This window comes from Thermobia domestica, unplaced genomic scaffold, assembly GCF_964235325.1.
Source record: "Thermobia domestica unplaced genomic scaffold, izTheDome1.hap1.1 HAP1_SCAFFOLD_804, whole genome shotgun sequence".
NCBI classification, from domain to species: domain Eukaryota; kingdom Metazoa; phylum Arthropoda; class Insecta; order Zygentoma; family Lepismatidae; genus Thermobia; species Thermobia domestica.
Genome location: NW_027656514.1, coordinates 55,469 through 77,903, shown reverse-complemented (window position 1 = coordinate 77,903; position 22,435 = coordinate 55,469). Strand labels below are relative to the sequence as shown.

The window sequence follows — 22,435 nt, the reverse complement described above, 5'->3', positions numbered from 1 at the left end:
TGTGGTGGAGCTCCATCCTATTGGAAAAGGAAACCTCGGGAGCCCTCTTCATGTGTAGGTATCGTTCACATCTGAAGCATGTGAAGATAGATTACTGTACTATCGTGTACCTAAAATCATTTTCTACGAATACGAACATGTCTACACTGAAGGCAGTGCAGCTCTTTTTCTCTTTTTTTTGGTCATGTATTGTAACGCGGGGCAATGCACACAATAACATGTAATATGTTGTGTATCATCATAAAGGGCCAGGGCGATGATTGGATCTTGATGGACGTGGAGAACTGATAGGTGATGTGAGTGGTATTGTGATCTATGGTTGTATGTTTACTGATGAATGCATAAGGAGAGGTGAAGGGGTTGCCTTTTTTTTTATGTCGATCGGGAGGGAAGCGATTGGGAAACTTTTGACTTTGTTTTTCAACCGAATATATTGATTGAATAGGTCGCCGACAATTTTACGGGGCGTCACGTCGTTGCCTTTTTCATGTCGATCGCGAGCGAAGCGAGCGTTTTTTTTTTTTTTTTTTTTTTTTTTTTTTTTTTTTTTTACCGACAATATGTATTGAATCGGTTGCCAACACCTTTAGGGGCGCGTCACGTCCTTCTTTCTGTGCTGATCGCGAGCGAAGCGAGCGCGAAATTTTTGACTTTTTTTTTTTTTTTTTTTTTTTTTTTACCCACAATATTTATTCAATCGGTCGCCAACACTTTTAGGGGTGCGTCACGTCCTCTTTTCTCTGCTGATCGCGAGCGAAGCGAGCGCGAAATTTTGACCTTTTTTTCTCTTTTTAATTCTTTTTTTTCTTTAAGAAAAAATATTGATTTCATAGGTCGCGAACATTTTTACGGGATGCAACATCGTTTATTTGTTTTTCCAACCGTCTTTCTGTCTTGAGCCCCCGCCAAGTTAACTTTATGGTGGACAAAAACTATGTGCGGTGGGTTACCGCGGGGTTCTCCCGTTTCCTCCCACTTTCTTCATTCCACCACCATTTCAATCATTTCTCATAATCAGCGCCTCTTTTAGCCTAAGCGGCATAACGTGGGACGTAAAACAAAGATTTCCTTTAGTTGCTTTCTGTCTTGATTACGAGCGCGAAATTTTTTACTTTTTTTTTCTTTCTTTTGATATTATTCATTTAATAGGACGGCAACACCTTTACGGGCCGCCGCGTCGTCGTTTACACTTCTTCAGCCCATATTCTTTCTGCTTGTTCGTTTTCCGGCATCTTGTTATCACCGCCCGCGGCAATGCCTATGTCTTTCATCGCTTTTTGAAGCAAATCTTTAATAAATATGCACTCTCACATTTGTACTAATATGCATACCACAGTGGATAGACTGTAACTAGGAAAGCAGAAGCCTGCATATCATATTATTTAACAGTTGAAAGTGAACTGTCATTTTAAGTTTGATTTTGATCAGATGAGTGCAGTTCAACTCGTCGACAATTGTGAAGATTCTCGAGGTTAGGGACCATCCATTTTGTGCTTTGTAATGAAAATGGCTGCAGCCAAACTTCTCTGATCTGAATGAAACTTGGCATGATGATACATCTTGACCTGCTCTACAAGTTTATTTAGTATTTTCCGTTGCGCAGGCTTTTGCTTCTCCAGGTTCTCCCATGGAACTGAGAAACGTATTCAGTCGAACTTCTGCGGTAAGTCAGTATATCATCCTGAGAAGTTTGATCGAGATAGCAGAGGTTCGACTATTCGTTTTTCAATTCCATGTGATATTACAACACGGTGAACTAAATTTATATAGAAACACTTTGATTTTGTTTTGTTTTTTGCTAGCATTAAACTGAGAAAATGTTATTCAATAGACAGAGAACACCACTCAAAGAAAAGTACATCATAAGAATATATATATGGTTGCTGTGGTTCTCGGTTTAATTTGCTAGTTAAGAAACTTGCTCTAAATAAGTACATCTTACAGGTGAAAAACTAAGCCAGGCGATAGAATTAAATATAAAGTTATACACTTTTATTTTACGTTTACTAGTGTTGGGTTACTACTGTAAAATAAGTCAGTATATATGAAAGATAACTGTATTAGGTACTATTTTCCACCGGCGGTGTATTCTTGCATAGTGTACTTAATGTTTACAAGCGGGGCGCTACTAGTATGGATGCATGACAAGTGCTATTGAAACTCGAAAACTAACTGGTTTCCACTACCCTTGCTTATACGTATACCCGCGTCGCCTTCGCTCCTGTTCACTTTGGACGCACATTCTTGCTATCGCTCAGGCCCCCAGCTTTCTCCTGTTTTGGCTCCCTTAAATAGTATTCGTGCTTTTTATTGGCCACCTGGCAAAGCACTTGTAATGATTTTACACCAGTAACTCTAAAATACATGTGTATTACTTTATTTAATTCTGTCGTCTGCAGAATTTTTTTTTTTTTCGTACAAATATGCCTTTTCATGCAGAACACTGAATTTTGCCTGTAAATTTTTGAGAATATGCTGTGACGAAACTTGAGCACCGTTCTTCTTTTCTTTCTTATCACGAGTCTTCTTTAGCCTAATGAGCACAATCATCACACGATAACGACTATTCTTTTCATTTAACTTGTAAACAAGTTGAACTAATAATAATAATTGATGTACAAAGGAGAAGTGTCCTACATATTTGAGGTAAAAAATAAAATAAATATACTTCTACTTCATCCGTGTTTACAAAGTTAAATGTTATCGATTTACAAAAAATGGTCACCTATCCACACACTGACCAGGCTCGACACTGCTTGACCATACATATTAAAACATCGGTCCCACTGAATACACAAGTAGTAAGCACATTCACATAAAAATAATTAGGATTACAGTATATAAAATGCGTTAATTAAAATAGCAAATGCCTTACCTTATCACAGGCGATCCAAAGCCACTGCACATCATCTGCTACGCACACTATATTCCTCCAATATTTCACTCACTTCCTATATCACGCAACAGAAAATATTAATAAAATTCACTTAGCAACATTTTCATTTTTAATCAACAATACGTATAACAATTAAGAATAAAATTAATTGTGAGCACATTGTTATAATTAGAATACTGTTTTTATTCGTTTACAAATATGGGATTAATATAGAGCTGGCAGCAACAATATATACAACTCATCCTGTATGTATCGTAAATCCTAACTTGAGAAGACATCTCTGACGCAAACAATGAGACAAGAAATCAAATACTATATCCGACACATTTGGGGTTTATTGAACTTCAATGTTGGAAGATACCACCTTGTCGGTAGTACAAATGTAATATCCTTACAACACGCGGAACTTTTGCCAGGCATATCTAGGAATTTGGGAAGATTAATTGATATCCTTAATGTGCAATGTATGATTATGACGCATTGTTATGTACACGCAGACGGAACCAGGACAATCTATAGATGACATTTGCACTGTGTTTGGACAATTTGTTCGCAGAAAATAACCGTTTTTGTCTATGAATACTTGAGAACATGGAAGGTATGAGATATACATTTTATGCGCAAATATTATAATACAAATCATTGTTAGTTTGGTGGATGCGTGAAAGAAAGAAAAGGAGTAGATTTTTGCAGACGTCCGGATATAAAGCGAGAACTGAGAATACGCATCTATAACATCTATTTTCTTTGTGTTAATGATATCGATGAACTAAACGGGGAAACTAAAATACAACTGTTTGCAGTATAATTCGAAGTATAGTCAAGTGCAGAGGCGTACTCACGGGGTGTCCACCGGGTGCGGACTCCTCGCAAAAGTTCCTAAGTGAACATACATTTGCAGACTTTCTCATTAAATGTAGTTATTAACAGGGAAAATATTGATGTATCATCAATATAAATCTGATCTTACACTTCATCTGTACTCTGTCTGTATCATGTTTTTGTGAAAAAGTAAGTGGAATATTTATCGTGTTTTCGAATGCAGAATAATAGTATATAGACATAGTGGCTTGTAGTATTGGAACCTTGCCCCCCGAAGCTTGGATCCCTTAGAAGAAAAAAAAATGCATGCGCGCCTGGTGAAATGGTTAACGAATTCAGTTCACTCGATGAATCGACAGATAGTAATACACATTTCGACAGATCGACAGCATTCGACAGATACAGACATATGAAAGTAGCACAAGAATTAGGCGAAAGTCCGTGCGTTTCCTCAATTCACGTAGGAAACAACAGAAAATATCAACTACCATAAAATAATCCGTATATATATTTAATTTATTTGGAATAAAATAAATATAGAAACAACCTGTTCATACATAACTACGGTAAGTGCGTTAATTGCTAACGTAAGAACAAATATGAAACAAGGCACAAAATAAAAAAGAAAAATAAAGTTAAAGGGAATAAATATTTAGGCTTGATTGTCATTCGTATTAAGAAGCTGGGTAATAAAATGTTAAAATCTACAGAAAATTATGAAATTAAATCAGGATTTGAAATAAAAGTCTATACATTGGAAGTAGGCCAGGGAGTTTGCAAGGCAGATGTGTGCGACACGCGTTACTTTATAGATTCCCTTCATTGAACTATAGTAAGCAGTACGAAGATGGTACTTTGCGTATAATCACAGGAAGGATTGAAGTTAATTACCATGGTAATATAATTATTTATTGATAAGTATTTCCATGTTAAATTATGAAAATTATAAGCACAAGGAGGGTGAAAAAGTAGTGTGACCGACTTAGCAATGACTGAAACATAAAATAGAAAAGCGAATAAAAACAAATGCCTTTTGAGTTATGTGGAATAAAGTTTCTTCTAGCCAGTAAGGAAGAATAGGATCTGGTGCATTCATTGAATACCTGAAAAAAATCGTTTATCAAAATAGAAGGAAACACACTTATCGTTGTGGCAACTACGAACTTCTGTTTACCTCAGCCCGCCTCAGCAAGTGCTTTCTATCCGGTCCGCGCTCCGTAACCAAACTCAACGCTGCCTGCTAGCGAAAAAATATATACACGGATGTTAGATGTTCATAGTGCGACACGTGTGTGTTTCTGTGTGTGAATATCAGCGCCTTTTCCTTGGAAAAATAAACTTTTTCCCCTCAAAAACATTGCGAGCTGCAAATAAACATTAGTGCTCTCAACTGTGAACTTTTTGTGTGTGTTAAGTGTTGTGAAAGTGTTCTGAAGTGCATATTGTAGCTTATTTTGTAGCTAGTGTGTGCATGCTGCATGCTACAATAGCAGAGCACTTCACTCAGCCACGCCAAGAATCGTTCTCTCAGTAGTCATCCACGAGCGCGGACGGGGTAGTAAGCACTTGCCTCCCATTGGCTGGAAGCTTCAAATTTCCTCGCTCGTGATTGGCCAACCAGTTTTCTGCTCTCCAGAGCCGTATAAAAGAAAAATCTCAGCCATCTTCAGCCATTCTGCCCTGTGCAGCGGCACAGAGCACAGTGCGTGTGTGGTTAAAACATTTATGATTAAAACTCTGAAAAACAATTTCATCCAATATTGAACTATAGGCTAAAAGAAAAATAGGCCTGTTGGGTGCAAGCCCAAAAAGCCCCAACAACAAAAGGGACATCAGTGCTAACGCTGGATTCTATTCCACCATACAACACCCCTGTCAAGATAGCCAAACCCCCGCAACAACCCCCCATCACCGACAACCAAGGGCAATTCTGGCCCTTTTCAGAGCCACAACACGGGATTAAAACCACTCTCCAGTCAAATAGTGAGAAACAACGACCGACAACACAGTCAATCGGAACCCAGATAACAAACATGAAGCAAGCCCCCCAGGCACCAGAAGGAGTCACCTTAGGAGGAGACCCCCCCGTAAGGCGACCCCCCCAAACCACTGCCATGACAACGCTAACGAATCAGCTCAAAACGATGAAATTCTGCTCACTGGGATCAGTTCAGCGACGAAGGCAATCTGCGAAACCCAAGCACTTCCCCCCCCTGACCCCCCAGGAACTGGAAGAAGTAGCAAACACTAGCTCCCACAACCAACCAAGCGCAAGCGACCCCAGCCCAAATGACGTTCCAACTCCTCCAAATCCCACGCCAACCGAGAACTTAATTGACATGAGTGACCCCTCAGAAACCGAAACCGAAGGGGATGAGCACGAGTTTCATCGTGCTAAGAAACGTGTGCGCCGCAGAGAATCAGCCAATGTGGAATCCCTGATCGAGTTCAAAAATAAATTCGCTCCACTAGCAACTGAAGATACAAACGAAGATGCTGAACAGTCTGAAATGAACAATACTATTGCTTCACAACAGACCCTCACCGGCAAGAAAGTCCCCCCGATCTATGTGTACGGAATCGACAAAACATTCACCTTTGCACGAACAGTGTCTGCCATCTGCAAAGCGCCCCCCAAAGTGGACCACTGCAAAGACCACATCAAATTCTCCTGCCAATCCATGGCAGATTACGAAAAGATAGAAACCTATTGCATACAGACCAATCAATCCTTTGCGTCTGAAATTCCTAAACAAGCGCGCTACTTCAAAGTGGTCATTCGCAGGCTTCCTATGGACACCCCAACGGAAGAAATATACAGTGAGCTCCAAGAACTGGATTACCCTGTTAAGGAAGTTAGACAACTGAAGGGTCGCTGCGACCCCAACGGAGTGCGCCCTCTATTCCCCCTCTTTCTAGTGTCCTTGGAGAAAGTGCCGGGAATTAGTGAGATCTACAACTTGAGAAGATTATTCAATTACCGAGTGGAAGTGGAGGCATATCGTGGCCAAAGTGTACTCCAGTGCCACAGATGCCAGCGTGTGGGCCACTCACAGCGCATGTGCCGTGCTACCCCCCGTTGTGTGAAGTGCGACGACTCACATCTCACCACGCTCTGTCCTAAAACAACGCGGAACACGCCAGCGAAATGTGTGAACTGTGGGGGGCCTCACCCCGCAAATTACCAAGGGTGCCCCACACTCAAAGCCGCCCAAGCCAGACGACAACCGCCAAAGAAAAAGGACCCGCCACGCAGAAGAGAGGCAGACAACAACCAAGACCAAGAAACCCAGAAATCCACCCCCACAAACGAAGAATACGCCGCGGTCGCCTCCAACAGGAGCAAATCCACCCAGGAAAAGAATGACAAAACCCAACCACAGGAAGAAGATGCACAACCGCCACCACAACCTGCAAACAAGAAGGATGCACAACCACCAACCAAGAAGGCCACCCTACCCTCCCGCCATGACGCCAGTGACACTACCTCCATCCTTACACTTGTTAAGGATATCAAGGAGCTATTCCAGGGATTAAACCTGAAGTCGTTCCTGGAGAAAATAAAAACAGGACTACGAAAAATAGCAGCAGCAGAGGACCCAGTAACCAGAATTACCACCATGTTCGAAGTGATCGCCTCATTGGTCGATGATGGCACAGAATAGACAGTCTATCTCCCGTGACCTCAGGGTAGCCCACTGGAATGCGGATGGAATCCGCACGCAAAAAGAAATTTTCGAAGACTTCCTCCGGCGAGAGCGCGTCGACATAGCTCTCGTTACAGAAACCAAATTAAAACCACCCATTTCCTTCCGCATCCCCAACTATACTATCCACAGAACCGACCGCCCAGGCGCCACCTCCCTGGGCGGCACAGCCATACTGATCAAAAACTCCTTACCCCACGAACCACTTCCCCCCATCCAACTCCAGTCCCTAGAGGTCACAGGCATCAAGCTCTACTCACCGGACGGACCAATCCACATCCTGGCAGCCTATCGACCACCGAACAGAAACTGGGACACAGAAGACCTCAGGACTCTGCGAAGACTTGGCCACCGCGTCCTGATTGGAGGCGACCTCAATAGTAAACACCACGAATGGAACTCCAGGGTGTCCAACGAAAATGGAAGAGTACTACACAGAGCGCTCCGGACCATAGACTTTGTCCCGTCTGCACCCACCGAACCGACGCACTACCCTCGGAACGGCGGAAGACCCGACGTCTTGGACATGGTGCTAGCAGCGAACCTCGCCCTGCTGGACGGCCCATCCGTGATCCACACCTTAAACTCGGATCACCTACCTGTCATCCAAACAGTAGCCATCAAGCACCAGATCACAAGCTCCAGAATCCCCAAGATCAGCACAACGGATTGGGGATACTACACACAAATGCTAGCACAAATGGTGAACCCACGCCTTCCAGTGGACACACCGGAGGAACTGGACAATACGGTAGAGACTCTCACCGCACAGCTACAGTCAGCACTCCGACTGGCTACCACAACAACGACAACTGAGGCACGACCCAAAAGTGCAGAAGAACATCGCACAACAGTCCTAGTGCAGATGAAACGATGGGCTAGAAAGCAGTGGCAGCGAACAAGACATCCCGCATACAAAACACTCTGGAACAAGCTCACCTCCAGAGTGCGGAAAAGGCTCCTGCGCACCAAGCTAGCATCATGGAACCAAAGACTACAAGAACTTGCCACACCAAACAGAGACTTCTGGAAGCTGGTCCGAGCGCTCACCCGACCATCCTCCGGAACAAGGAACTACCCCCTCCAAGGACCCCAGGGACTACTCTACGAGCCCCAGGAACAGGCAGACCAATTCGCAGACACCCTGGAGAACACATTCCAACCAAACCCCATGCCCACCCCACCAGACCTTCAGGAAGCGGTCCGCCAGACAATCGAGGAAGAACAGTTTGATGACCCAATGCCAGCAGAAGCCCTGACAACACCCCGAGAAATTCAGCAAGTAATCCGGCGACAGTCTCTTCATCGAGCTCCTGGACCAGACCAGATCACGCCCGAAGCACTCCGGAATATCCCGAGGAAGGCCCTGGTACTGCTCTGTAGGATATTCAACGCAATCTTACGACATGGCTACTTTCCAAAAGCCTGGAAGACAGCAATAATATGTATGATCCCAAAACCTGGCGCTACCCGGACGAATCCTTCAAGTTACAGACCCATCAGCCTACTGTCACACGTCAGCAAAGTGTTTGAAAGGATCCTCCAGCGAAGACTGCTGCAGTTCGTCACCGAACATAACCTGCTACCCGACCATCAGTTCGGATTCCGCAGCGGACACAGCGCAGAGATGCAGCTCGTCCGGGTAGTAGAACTCATCACAGCCAGGTTTAATGAAGGCGGCCACACCTTGGGTGTTTTCCTAGACATCGAGAAAGCCTTTGACAAGGTGTGGCACGAGGGGATCATACATAAACTCCAGATTCAGAACTTCCCACACTATCAGACCAGAGTGATTGCTTCGTATTTGTACGAAAGAACATTCTTCATCTCCCACGCTGGGCACAAGACCAACCCACGACCCATCCGGGCAGGAGTCCCACAAGGCTCCTGCATCTCACCTCTCCTCTACGCGCTGTACACAAGCGACGTCCCTACCACTCCCAACACCACCCTTGCAACCTTTGCCGACGACACGGCGATCTTTGCTTCACATGGGAACCAACGGTACGCCACAGTACACCTGAGAAGACACCTCCAGCTACTAGACGCCTGGACTCAACGGTGGAAAATCAAGGTGAATCCCCGCAAAACTGCAGTAGTAAACTATACCAAGAACAGGACACTAGAACCTGCCAACTTCCAACTGGCCGGAACACCGCTCCCAGAAGAACACCAAGCTAAATACCTGGGTATACAGCTGGACCGGAAGTTGACGTTTGAGTCCCACCTCACAACAGTCACCAAGAAAGCGACGCAAAGGTTCAAGGCACTACTACCCTTACTCCTCTCCCCATCCCTAGCTCATAAGACACGAAAGCACGTCTATGAAATGAGCATCCGTCCCATCATCCTCTACTCCCACCCAGCGTGGCAACATGCAGCAAGAACTCGACTCAGACCACTCCAGGTACTTCAAAACAGGGTAGCCAGGGCCATCACAGGTCATTCCATGGATACATATCTCCAGCAAATACACGAAGACCTCGACCTTCCTTTCCTCGAGGAAGTAAGAAGAAGAAGAACCATCAACTTCTGGAGGACCGTCAAAAACTCCCCACATGGACACGTGAATGCAATAGGAACTGCACAACCCCGTAGAGACATCTACAAGATGCCAAGACCGCCCGATTGAAAACAACGAACTCCAGCCAGGGATGCGCGACAGTTGCGGTCCCTTCAGCACAAATTGAAAAACAGTAAGTAACAACACCAATCACAACACAGGCATGAAGGCAAGGGCCCAGGCCCGAAACTTCAAACATGGAGTAATCCAGCCAAAAGAAGAAGAAGAAGAAGAAGAAGAAGAAGTAGCGAAAATTTCATTCTTCAGTATCGTTGAGTTTATTGCAGAAAGCAATGGCAGATACGGCATCAGCACCTGCAGCCCCGGCACAGGCTTCTCCTAAGAAGTCTGCAAAGCCTAAGAAACCAAAAACAACACCTTCTCATCCAAGAACATCAGAAATGGTGAACAACGCCATCAAGAATTTGAAGGAAAGGGGAGGAAGTTCACTGCAAGCTATTAAGAAATACATCTCTCAGAACTACAAAGTGGATGCCGAGAAGCTTGCTCCATTTATCAAGAAATACTTGAGAAGTGCAGTTGCTTCTGGGTCTTTGGTTCAGACCAAGGGAAAAGGTGCATCTGGATCGTTTAAGCTTAGTGCTTCATCGCTGAAGGAGAAGCCTGAAGGTGGATCTTCAACCAAGGCGAAACGATCAGCATCAAAGGAGAAGAAGCCTGCGAAAAAGCCAGCAGCTAAACGTCCCAAGAAGACTGGTGAAAAGAAAAAGGCTGCTGCTCCCAAACCTAAGAAATCACCATCTAAAGTGAAGAAGGCAAAAACTCCCAAGAAGCCAAAGGCCCCGAAGCCAAAGAAGGCTACAGCAAAACCGAAAAGTGCTAAGAAGGCTGCACCAAAGAAGAAGTAAATGTGTCAGTAAATCATCTGACATTTTAAAACGGCTCTTTTTAGAGCCATCAAATACTTTGAGAAGAGTAAAATTGTGCTTTTCCTATCATTATCACATGTTCATTCATAGCAATGTATAGTATACACGCAAGGGACTTTGAGTTTTCTTTTTAACCGAAGCACTTCTTGATGTAAGTGCTTTATAACAGAGGGGAATTGAGGGTGGGGAAAGAAAGCTTTCACGGGTGTCAAGAATGGTGTACTCGAAAAAAAATGGGGAACACATTACGTAATGTCAATTTGTGATCACTTACTTTTTCCTTGTTCCTATCTTCAAGTAGCGAAACAGTACAGAAAACGCACTTAATGCATTTGTTAGAAAAACTTTTGCAGGCTGACTGGGTTCGATTCTCGGTGGGAGCTCAAATGTTTCGCATTGCACGTTAATAAGTAGGTCCACGTTTGAAACAGCCTTGCTGCTGAAAGGGACACTAAACTAAAATCAACTCTTTTCAAGGCTGGGGTGAAAGAAATGTTCGAACTTATTACAACTCGTGAAAGTGAAGTAGACTATGTTTCAATTTAACGTCGTACTATTATGATTTTTATGATAAAGGAGAGGTGATTACGCCTAATGAATGATGGAAATACTGGTGTAATGAGAAAGTGTTAGGAAAAGGGAACACGCTAATAACCACGGATACCGTCTTATAATTCGTAATATTGCTATAAAGAAAAATAGTAACACCAGCAGAAATGTAGGTGTACAATTGAACTGATGTTAAGTACAAACAGACACTTAAAGAAAGTTTAGTTTAACGTTTGCATTCAACAGCAGCGACCTCTGACAAAATAATATTACTTTTGCTACCTTGGAAGAAGTACATATTTCGCCTGCGAGTTCTATCAGATTAATAACGTTGAGAAGGGCAAACAGTGGTTGAATCGAAGTTAAGTTATGCAACATATGGCAAAATCGAACCCTTGACCACATAAAACGAAGATAATCAATCGGTAAACATAGGGGAAAACTAAAGAATATACTTGAAAGATAGGATGATATACGAAACGACAGGAAAACGAAGGTAGATGTATTAACTATGCAACATACGGCGTGAGAATTTAAAAAAAAAAGATAACAAGTATGGACAAGATCCTTGTTAGGATAACAGCATCTCTAAGTAGTGTATTGGTCCTAAAAAGGACCGTTTTTGAACTCAGTGCCAGAACTTCAAACTTAAGCACGTTCCCCACGGATGCGGCGAGCAAGCTGAATGTCCTTAGGCATGATTGTGACTCTCTTTGCGTGAATAGCACACAAGTTGGTGTCTTCGAAAAGCCCTACAAGGTAAGCTTCACTTGCCTCCTGTAAAGCCATGACAGCTGAGCTTTGGAAGCGAAGATCTGTCTTGAAATCTTGTGCAATTTCTCGGACGAGTCGTTGGAAGGGCAGCTTGCGGATGAGCAATTCAGTGCTCTTCTGGTAACGACGAATTTCTCGGAGAGCCACAGTACCAGGCCTGTAACGATGGGGCTTTTTCACTCCACCGGTAGCTGGAGCACTCTTTCTTGCAGCTTTGGTGGCAAGCTGCTTTCGAGGAGCTTTGCCTCCAGTAGATTTCCTAGCTGTCTGCTTGGTACGTGCCATTGCAACTGTCACGACTTGTTTCAAATAATTGCGCGCTGAATGAAGTCAAGTTATATAAAGAGCAAAACCGTTAAATCAAGCTATTTCTCATTGGATAAAGTCAGTCGAAAAGGACAGTTCTCATTGGCTTAGACACGTTTTGTGTTTTTCCTCCGTGCTTTCCCTGCATGATCGAAGGAACAAAACCACGAGTCTTGGGCTGCTTGGGCTTGTATTTCTCGTGTGTGGTGAGCGAAGCAGTAACATATCGAAATGACAGGACGTGGAAAAGGAGGCAAGGGTCTTGGCAAAGGAGGTGCCAAGCGCCACCGTAAAGTTCTTCGTGACAACATCCAGGGTATCACCAAACCCGCTATTAGGCGTCTTGCTCGCCGTGGTGGTGTGAAGCGTATCTCTGGTCTCATTTATGAAGAGACCCGAGGAGTATTGAAAGTATTCCTGGAGAACGTAATCAGAGATGCTGTTACATACACAGAACACGCCAAGAGGAAGACAGTGACAGCTATGGATGTTGTGTATGCCTTGAAGAGGCAAGGAAGAACCCTGTACGGTTTCGGAGGTTAAGTTGGGGTTCCTCCTATTTTGGATATAAAATTGGCATAAACGGCTCTTTTCAGAGCCAACAAATTTATATAAAGGGAAAGATTTACTTTGTGCGATTTTCTGTTAGATTATAAGAATTCGTGTAACTACATTAAAGCCTTTTGATGCACACTAAATTACAGACGTAGAGAGATTAATTTGAGAAAATCATACGTTTTTTTTTACATTATGTACGTTCATGTATACGTATTCATATCATGTAGCAGTATTAATGCTGGAGAAGGGGTTCTGGTTGGAAATTGGCGATTTGTTGGAAGTAGCGAGCATGAGAGATGCGAAACGCAAGTCGGAATTTCTGTTCTGACAGTAGGATGTACGTATAGAGGCTTATACAACTTCTATACTGTGCTGTGAGGGGCGAATAATGCGTTAGAAACCTGAATCTTGTCCTTTATCTTGTTTACGTGGTCTTGGGTTCGATTTCTTTCTTTTGCGGTAGTGTCTATTGTGATTTACATGTAAATTAATGACACTTCGTAGCGGGTTACTAAAATAAAGAGTAATACAAATATGAGATGTAGGTTAATGCATTGTATACTTCACATTATTTACTAAAGAAAGGCAGTAGTTACAAGAAACCTAGGCTCGCTCGTTGGGCACAGTAGCAAATGAGTTCTGAGATCAGAGAATAAGAGTAGTTGCGTATTACAAACCATATACATATAACACATATCACACAAATATGAATATCGACCTTGCAAAGAATAAATCGTACTTAAGTGTGCATTTAATGTCATTACTATGTTGCAAAAGAAATTTAGGAAAGTTTTCTGATCCGCTCTGTTCATGATGTCATTGGGGCATAGTAATGAACAATAATAAATGTCGAGAACATATTGAACAGAGTAATTTCAGCCAAGCCAACGCAAGAGAGAAACATGAGTGCTTTAAGAATGTTGGAAATTCCTTTGTCTAGCATGAAGTACATGAGAATATGTGGTATGAGGTTTTCTTCCATTGCTGAGAATCTGGGCTCGACTGTCCTGTCCTCTGGGTAATATGAGCCCGATGTACGCAAATATCAAAAAAATGTAGCTAGCGACAATACAAAAGGTAATGATCTTATAATTAATAATGTAGTGGGAACTAAGCACATCGCTGTTTGGAGTATTCTAAAGTTAGTGTGACTTCCTATGGGCTTCAATTACGATCGACGACTACACATATACTAATTAATCGAATAGCAGCGAGAATTTCGAATGAAACTAAGCAACTATCTCAGACACTTTTGATGAGTCTGTATATCGAAAACAATTCATTTCAATCGTAAATCTCCTCTATAAAGGGGTTTGTGGCCCTCATAAGGGCCGATTTGTATGAGATATAGGTCTTACATTTATGCCTTCTTCTCAGTTTTCTTGGGCAGAAGTACAGCTTGAATGTTGGGCAAAACACCACCCTGAGCGATTGTAACTCCAGACAACAACTTGTTTAATTCCTCGTCGTTACGGATAGCTAACTGCAGATGACGTGGAATAATCCTAGTCTTCTTGTTGTCACGAGCAGCGTTGCCTGCCAACTCAAGAACTTCAGCTGCCAGGTATTCCATGACTGCAGCCAAATACACGGGAGCGCCAGCACCAACTCGTTCGGCATAGTTACCCTTTCGCAAAAGACGATGGATTCTGCCTACTGGGAATTGAAGGCCAGCCCTGCTGGAGCGGGACTTGCTCTTTCCCTTGACTTTTCCACCTTTGCCGCGACCAGACATTGTTCAATATTCTTTCGTAATAAGATGAGAGGAAAAATTGCGGCCTCCCATGAATCAAGTCAGTTTTGTTACTACTTCAAGCGTGCACCCGAGTGCATCAAATGAAAAGCAAGGCAGTTGGCGCGAATTGAAACACGTACTGTAATTTAAATGAAGTCGATAAATCGGCGGACACATCTAATTTTGCTGAACGAGTGAGTCATCATGCCACCAAAAACTAGCGGAAAGGCTGCAAAGAAGGCTGGTAAAGCCCAAAAGAATATCTCCAAGGGAGATAAGAAGAAGAAGAGGAGGAGGAAGGAGAGCTATGCCATTTACATCTACAAAGTTTTGAAGCAAGTGCATCCTGACACTGGCATATCTAGCAAAGCTATGAGTATCATGAACAGCTTTGTTAATGACATCTTCGAGCGTATTGCTGCTGAAGCTTCTCGTTTGGCCCATTACAATAAGCGGTCAACTATCACCAGCCGGGAAATCCAAACAGCTGTGCGCCTTCTTTTGCCTGGTGAACTTGCCAAGCACGCTGTAAGTGAGGGTACGAAGGCTGTTACCAAGTACACAAGCTCTAAGTAAAAATCTTCTTCAAGATTTTTCATTTCAAACGGTCCTTGTCAGGACCAACACATTATTCGAAAGAGTTAAATCACGAAATTTGCTTCATTCTGTTATGTAGAAACACGTTGAAATCCAATTTCTATATGCTGTTAGTAAAAAAGTAAAGCACATAGCGGAGATGTGTCGTGCTTGTATACGAAAGGCATTTACTCGCCGGAGATCTACACTTAGTCATAATAATTTACTTTTAAAAAGTGGTAATACATTCCGTGTTAAGTATAGTAGTAGGTGCACACGGATCGGAAATCAGGTTATTTTAATGTGCCGTGCAAATAAACAGGCTGTTAGTGTAAGAAATAGTGGGTATAACGCTTAGAATATCGATTAATCGCTATGAAATAATGTTGATAAATTATCTCTTGAAAGTACTATAAAATTAATGTTTCTAGTATTTTCGTACTTGAAGGATAATGAAATTTGAAAAAGAGATGCCAACAGCACCTGGTGTTCCCAGGCGGTCACCCATCCAAGTACTGACCAGGCCCGATGCTGCTTGACTTCGGTGATCGGACGAGAACCGGTATATTCAGCATGGTATGGCCGTTGGCGAATGCATATGGCTTCGAGTGAGTTATTGTAGCTACGTAGGTTTGTCGGTGAATACTCAAAAAGACCAGCGCGTGGAAAGCGTTGCTAATTGTTTTAAGTAATGCATGATTACGAAATTATCGTGGTGAACGATGTGAGAATATTCGTCTTTGTGAAAAACAAAATTAGAAAAAGTATACCAACAGCACCTGGTGTTCCCAGGCGGTCACCCATCCAAGTACTGACCAGGCCCGATGCTGCTTGACTTCGGTGATCGGACGAGAACCGGTATATTCAGCATGGTATGGCCGTTGGCAACTACCTTTTCTTCAATGTCCTGTTAAGGAAGTATGTTTTAAGTAAGAATTGACATTATTAACTATAAAGGCAAGCATATTAACGTCGTTAACATTACTTGGAATATACTAATATTCGAATAAATATTTGAATGTTCGAATGATGAGTGATTCGGATGTTCATAGTGCCACTGTGTCCTATCGAGTTTACTATCACGAACCACGTATGAAATTGTATATAAATAAATAAAAATAAATCCTTTATTAAGTATTGATTACAGGAAAAAGGCAAACTTACATTCTTTAATGTACACAATGAAATGTATGAAAGATATTTTTAAGATATGTTTCACTTACCCTTTATAACGCAAGGTAGTTTTCAGTGTAGCATTCTCTTCAGCTGCGAGATAACGTAAGGCAGATGATCATTCAGTCGTGAAGCACTAAAATGTAATATACATTTTAACTATTATCGATAAGAATTATTTACTGCAGGGATGCAAATAAAGTGAGGCAAATTAGTAAATAAAAACCGATACTGTAACTGATAATATAATTAGTTGTATCTGTATTAGTTGTATATACAGTAATCGCACGATTATCCGCGGAGTTGGATGTTGGCATAATCGCGCATAATCAGCAGTATGAGCAGAAAAGGGAAATGAAATGAAATATTTAGATTTACGTCGCATACTTATACCGGTTACGCTAAAGGAGACGGTGATGATGAGTACTGAATGAAGAAAGTGGGAGGAAACGGGAGAAACCCGAGAAAACCCATGAGCACGGTCTTTATGCACGACAAAGTTCACACGGCACGAGCTGGGATTGAATCAGGGACCCCAAGCACCGGAGGCCAAAAAACGGACAAAAAGTCTTTCGTGCAACTTTCGTTTTCGGTAAAAAGTTTACACATAATTTAGAAAGAGTAGTTTTCTGGTCTTTTTATTTCACAAGTTGGTTCATGTCTATATTTTTTACATGCATAAAAAATTTTTCAACTCCCTTGCTTATTTCCTGTTAAAGACCTCTACCTCTGATTGTATTTTTTGCACATATTCTTATTGTTTTCAGACAACATTTCTAAAAGCGTAATTTATCGTCAGCAAGAAAAGAAAAGGAAAGCCTCGGATAGTGGAATGTGTACTGTATATATATATATATATATATATATATATATATATATATATATACGTATTAGTATATAGTTTTATTTTATACGTCTCCTATTATTACACAATGTGCAGATATTGTCAAAGCGCAAGTAAATATGTATAACTCCCCGTTCTGCACTTAATAACTTGAAAGAAGTTCGGGGAAGGTAGTGTAACAGAAAGTGCAAACAGAAATGAGGGTTTAAAGGCATTTAATATTATTCCGTAGTAGTATGATTTTTTGTAAAAAAAAAATATATATATATATATATATATATATATATATATATATATATCTAAACATACATATTCAATGATATAGTAAGAGGTTAGCAGCACTGATAGAACTGCAGAAAGTACAAAACCGTTAATAAGAAAGAGAGAGAGATGGTGGCCGCTTTTGTGCTTTTCATTGGCTAATTCCGAATTGCGCGCGAATACGTACGAGATTTCTTTCTTTTTCCTCTTCGCAGCCCAGATGTTGCCAATTAGAAGTTTTTAGTACTACATTTGTATGAAAATGTTGCCTTTAAGAAATGTGGTTTGCATACAGAGAAAAGAGCAAAATGAATATTTACCTTAGTGGGCATGAAAAAAGACGAAACATTTTGCAAGATGGACACACGAACTTCCTTAATGCAGGCGTTCAGTACATTATTGTAAAGAAAAAAACACTAAAAAGAATTACTTCAATATCCCTAGCAACATTCAACAATTCATAGAGAAAAATCTTTATTTTGAGAACAATGGAAAACTATGTAATTGTAGATAACTACTAAATTTAATGATTAAGGAAAACGTTTAGGCCCGGCCCTTCAGAAAGAAAGTGCACAGAATATTCTCTCATGGAAGCAATTGCAAAATCAACATTTTGTTTGCAGTTATAATTAGAGGATCTATATACAGGGTGTTCGAAAAAGAATGTATCCTCTTGAAAGAAAATATTCTCTGGGCCCCTAATCCTTTATATACCGAAAGGAAGTTTGTATAGCATTTTTTCTTACCTTCGTTAGAAGAATTGAAAGTGACTACTATCGTGACACGGGAGATATTTAATCGATAGTCGAATTACTCACATACTCGAATGAACACGTCTCTTGTAAGGAGAGGAAAGGCTTCTGTGATCCGCTATCGCAGCTGTGTCATATCTGCAGAGAATGTTAGGACACAAACGTGATCTTTGAGAGCCTCGTGAAAAGAAGTCGCATAGTATCATGTGTGGAGACATCGGGGCCATCTGAAGAACGCTTCATCATTAGGACCAAGGGCGAGTTACGAAACACTCTGGGATATATTTATTAACATAACTTCTCGTCATTCTGCAAGTGTGGTGGAGCTCCATCCTATTGGAAAAGGAAACCTCGGGAGCCCTCTTCATGTGTAGGTATCGTTCACATCTGAAGCATGTGAAGATAGATTACTGTACTATCGTGTACCTAAAATCATTTTCTACGAATACGAACATGTCTACACTGAAGGCAGTGCAGCTCTTTTTCTCTTTTTTTTGGTCATGTATTGTAACGCGGGGCAATGCACACAATAACATGTAATGTTGTGTATCATCATAAAGGGCCAGGGCGATGATTGGATCTTGATGGACGTGGAGAACTGATAGGTGATGTGAGTGGTATTGTGATCTATGGTTGTATGTTTACTGATGAATGCATAAGGAGAGGTGAAGGGGTTGCCTTTTTTTTTATGTCGATCGGGAGGGAAGCGATTGGGAAACTTTTGACTTTGTTTTTCAACCGAATATATTGATTGAATAGGTCGCCGACAATTTTACGGGGCGTCACGTCGTTGCCTTTTTCATGTCGATCGCGAGCGAAGCGAGCGTTTTTTTTTTTTTTTTTTTTTTTTTTTTTTTTTTTTTTTTACCGACAATATGTATTGAATCGGTTGCCAACACCTTTAGGGGCGCGTCACGTCCTTCTTTCTGTGCTGATCGCGAGCGAAGCGAGCGCGAAATTTTTGACTTTTTTTTTTTTTTTTTTTTTTTTTTTACCCACAATATTTATTCAATCGGTCGCCAACACTTTTAGGGGTGCGTCACGTCCTCTTTTCTCTGCTGATCGCGAGCGAAGCGAGCGCGAAATTTTGACCTTTTTTTCTCTTTTTAATTCTTTTTTTTCTTTAAGAAAAAATATTGATTTCATAGGTCGCGAACATTTTTACGGGATGCAACATCGTTTATTTGTTTTTCCAACCGTCTTTCTGTCTTGAGCCCCCGCCAAGTTAACTTTATGGTGGACAAAAACTATGTGCGGTGGGTTACCGCGGGGTTCTCCCGTTTCCTCCCACTTTCTTCATTCCACCACCATTTCAATCATTTCTCATAATCAGCGCCTCTTTTAGCCTAAGCGGCATAACGTGGGACGTAAAACAAAGATTTCCTTTAGTTGCTTTCTGTCTTGATTACGAGCGCGAAATTTTTTACTTTTTTTTTCTTTCTTTTGATATTATTCATTTAATAGGACGGCAACACCTTTACGGGCCGCCGCGTCGTCGTTTACACTTCTTCAGCCCATATTCTTTCTGCTTGTTCGTTTTCCGGCATCTTGTTATCACCGCCCGCGGCAATGCCTATGTCTTTCATCGCTTTTTGAAGCAAATCTTTAATAAATATGCACTCTCACATTTGTACTAATATGCATACCACAGTGGATAGACTGTAACTAGGAAAGCAGAAGCCTGCATATCATATTATTTAACAGTTGAAAGTGAACTGTCATTTTAAGTTTGATTTTGATCAGATGAGTGCAGTTCAACTCGTCGACAATTGTGAAGATTCTCGAGGTTAGGGACCATCCATTTTGTGCTTTGTAATGAAAATGGCTGCAGCCAAACTTCTCTGATCTGAATGAAACTTGGCATGATGATACATCTTGACCTGCTCTACAAGTTTATTTAGTATTTTCCGTTGCGCAGGCTTTTGCTTCTCCAGGTTCTCCCATGGAACTGAGAAACGTATTCAGTCGAACTTCTGCGGTAAGTCAGTATATCATCCTGAGAAGTTTGATCGAGATAGCAGAGGTTCGACTATTCGTTTTTCAATTCCATGTGATATTACAACACGGTGAACTAAATTTATATAGAAACACTTTGATTTTGTTTTGTTTTTTGCTAGCATTAAACTGAGAAAATGTTATTCAATAGACAGAGAACACCACTCAAAGAAAAGTACATCATAAGAATATATATATGGTTGCTGTGGTTCTCGGTTTAATTTGCTAGTTAAGAAACTTGCTCTAAATAAGTACATCTTACAGGTGAAAAACTAAGCCAGGCGATAGAATTAAATATAAAGTTATACACTTTTATTTTACGTTTACTAGTGTTGGGTTACTACTGTAAAATAAGTCAGTATATATGAAAGATAACTGTATTAGGTACTATTTTCCACCGGCGGTGTATTCTTGCATAGTGTACTTAATGTTTACAAGCGGGGCGCTACTAGTATGGATGCATGACAAGTGCTATTGAAACTCGAAAACTAACTGGTTTCCACTACCCTTGCTTATACGTATACCCGCGTCGCCTTCGCTCCTGTTCACTTTGGACGCACATTCTTGCTATCGCTCAGGCCCCCAGCTTTCTCCTGTTTTGGCTCCCTTAAATAGTATTCGTGCTTTTTATTGGCCACCTGGCAAAGCACTTGTAATGATTTTACACCAGTAACTCTAAAATACATGTGTATTACTTTATTTAATTCTGTCGTCTGCAGAATTTTTTTTTTTTTCGTACAAATATGCCTTTTCATGCAGAACACTGAATTTTGCCTGTAAATTTTTGAGAATATGCTGTGACGAAACTTGAGCACCGTTCTTCTTTTCTTTCTTATCACGAGTCTTCTTTAGCCTAATGAGCACAATCATCACACGATAACGACTATTCTTTTCATTTAACTTGTAAACAAGTTGAACTAATAATAATAATTGATGTACAAAGGAGAAGTGTCCTACATATTTGAGGTAAAAAATAAAATAAATATACTTCTACTTCATCCGTGTTTACAAAGTTAAATGTTATCGATTTACAAAAAATGGTCACCTATCCACACACTGACCAGGCTCGACACTGCTTGACCATACATATTAAAACATCGGTCCCACTGAATACACAAGTAGTAAGCACATTCACATAAAAATAATTAGGATTACAGTATATAAAATGCGTTAATTAAAATAGCAAATGCCTTACCTTATCACAGGCGATCCAAAGCCACTGCACATCATCTGCTACGCACACTATATTCCTCCAATATTTCACTCACTTCCTATATCACGCAACAGAAAATATTAATAAAATTCACTTAGCAACATTTTCATTTTTAATCAACAATACGTATAACAATTAAGAATAAAATTAATTGTGAGCACATTGTTATAATTAGAATACTGTTTTTATTCGTTTACAAATATGGGATTAATATAGAGCTGGCAGCAACAATATATACAACTCATCCTGTATGTATCGTAAATCCTAACTTGAGAAGACATCTCTGACGCAAACAATGAGACAAGAAATCAAATACTATATCCGACACATTTGGGGTTTATTGAACTTCAATGTTGGAAGATACCACCTTGTCGGTAGTACAAATGTAATATCCTTACAACACGCGGAACTTTTGCCAGGCATATCTAGGAATTTGGGAAGATTAATTGATATCCTTAATGTGCAATGTATGATTATGACGCATTGTTATGTACACGCAGACGGAACCAGGACAATCTATAGATGACATTTGCACTGTGTTTGGACAATTTGTTCGCAGAAAATAACCGTTTTTGTCTATGAATACTTGAGAACATGGAAGGTATGAGATATACATTTTATGCGCAAATATTATAATACAAATCATTGTTAGTTTGGTGGATGCGTGAAAGAAAGAAAAGGAGTAGATTTTTGCAGACGTCCGGATATAAAGCGAGAACTGAGAATACGCATCTATAACATCTATTTTCTTTGTGTTAATGATATCGATGAACTAAACGGGGAAACTAAAATACAACTGTTTGCAGTATAATTCGAAGTAT

At 41.0% G+C, this 22,435-nt stretch overlaps 2 non-coding genes across 2 annotated transcripts; both read right to left on the bottom strand.

Annotated features, from left to right (window-relative positions):
- Positions 1-15,847: 15,847 nt before the first annotated feature.
- LOC145677357 (5S ribosomal RNA) lies at positions 15,848-15,966 on the bottom strand. Its single transcript, XR_014129789.1, has one exon. It is a non-coding gene; the product is annotated as a 5S ribosomal RNA (ribosomal RNA).
- Positions 15,967-16,143: 177 nt separating this feature from the next.
- Positions 16,144-16,262, bottom strand: LOC145677353 (5S ribosomal RNA). The gene has a single exon (XR_014129785.1). It is a non-coding gene; the product is annotated as a 5S ribosomal RNA (ribosomal RNA).
- Between the last annotated feature and the right edge of the window lie 6,173 nt (positions 16,263-22,435).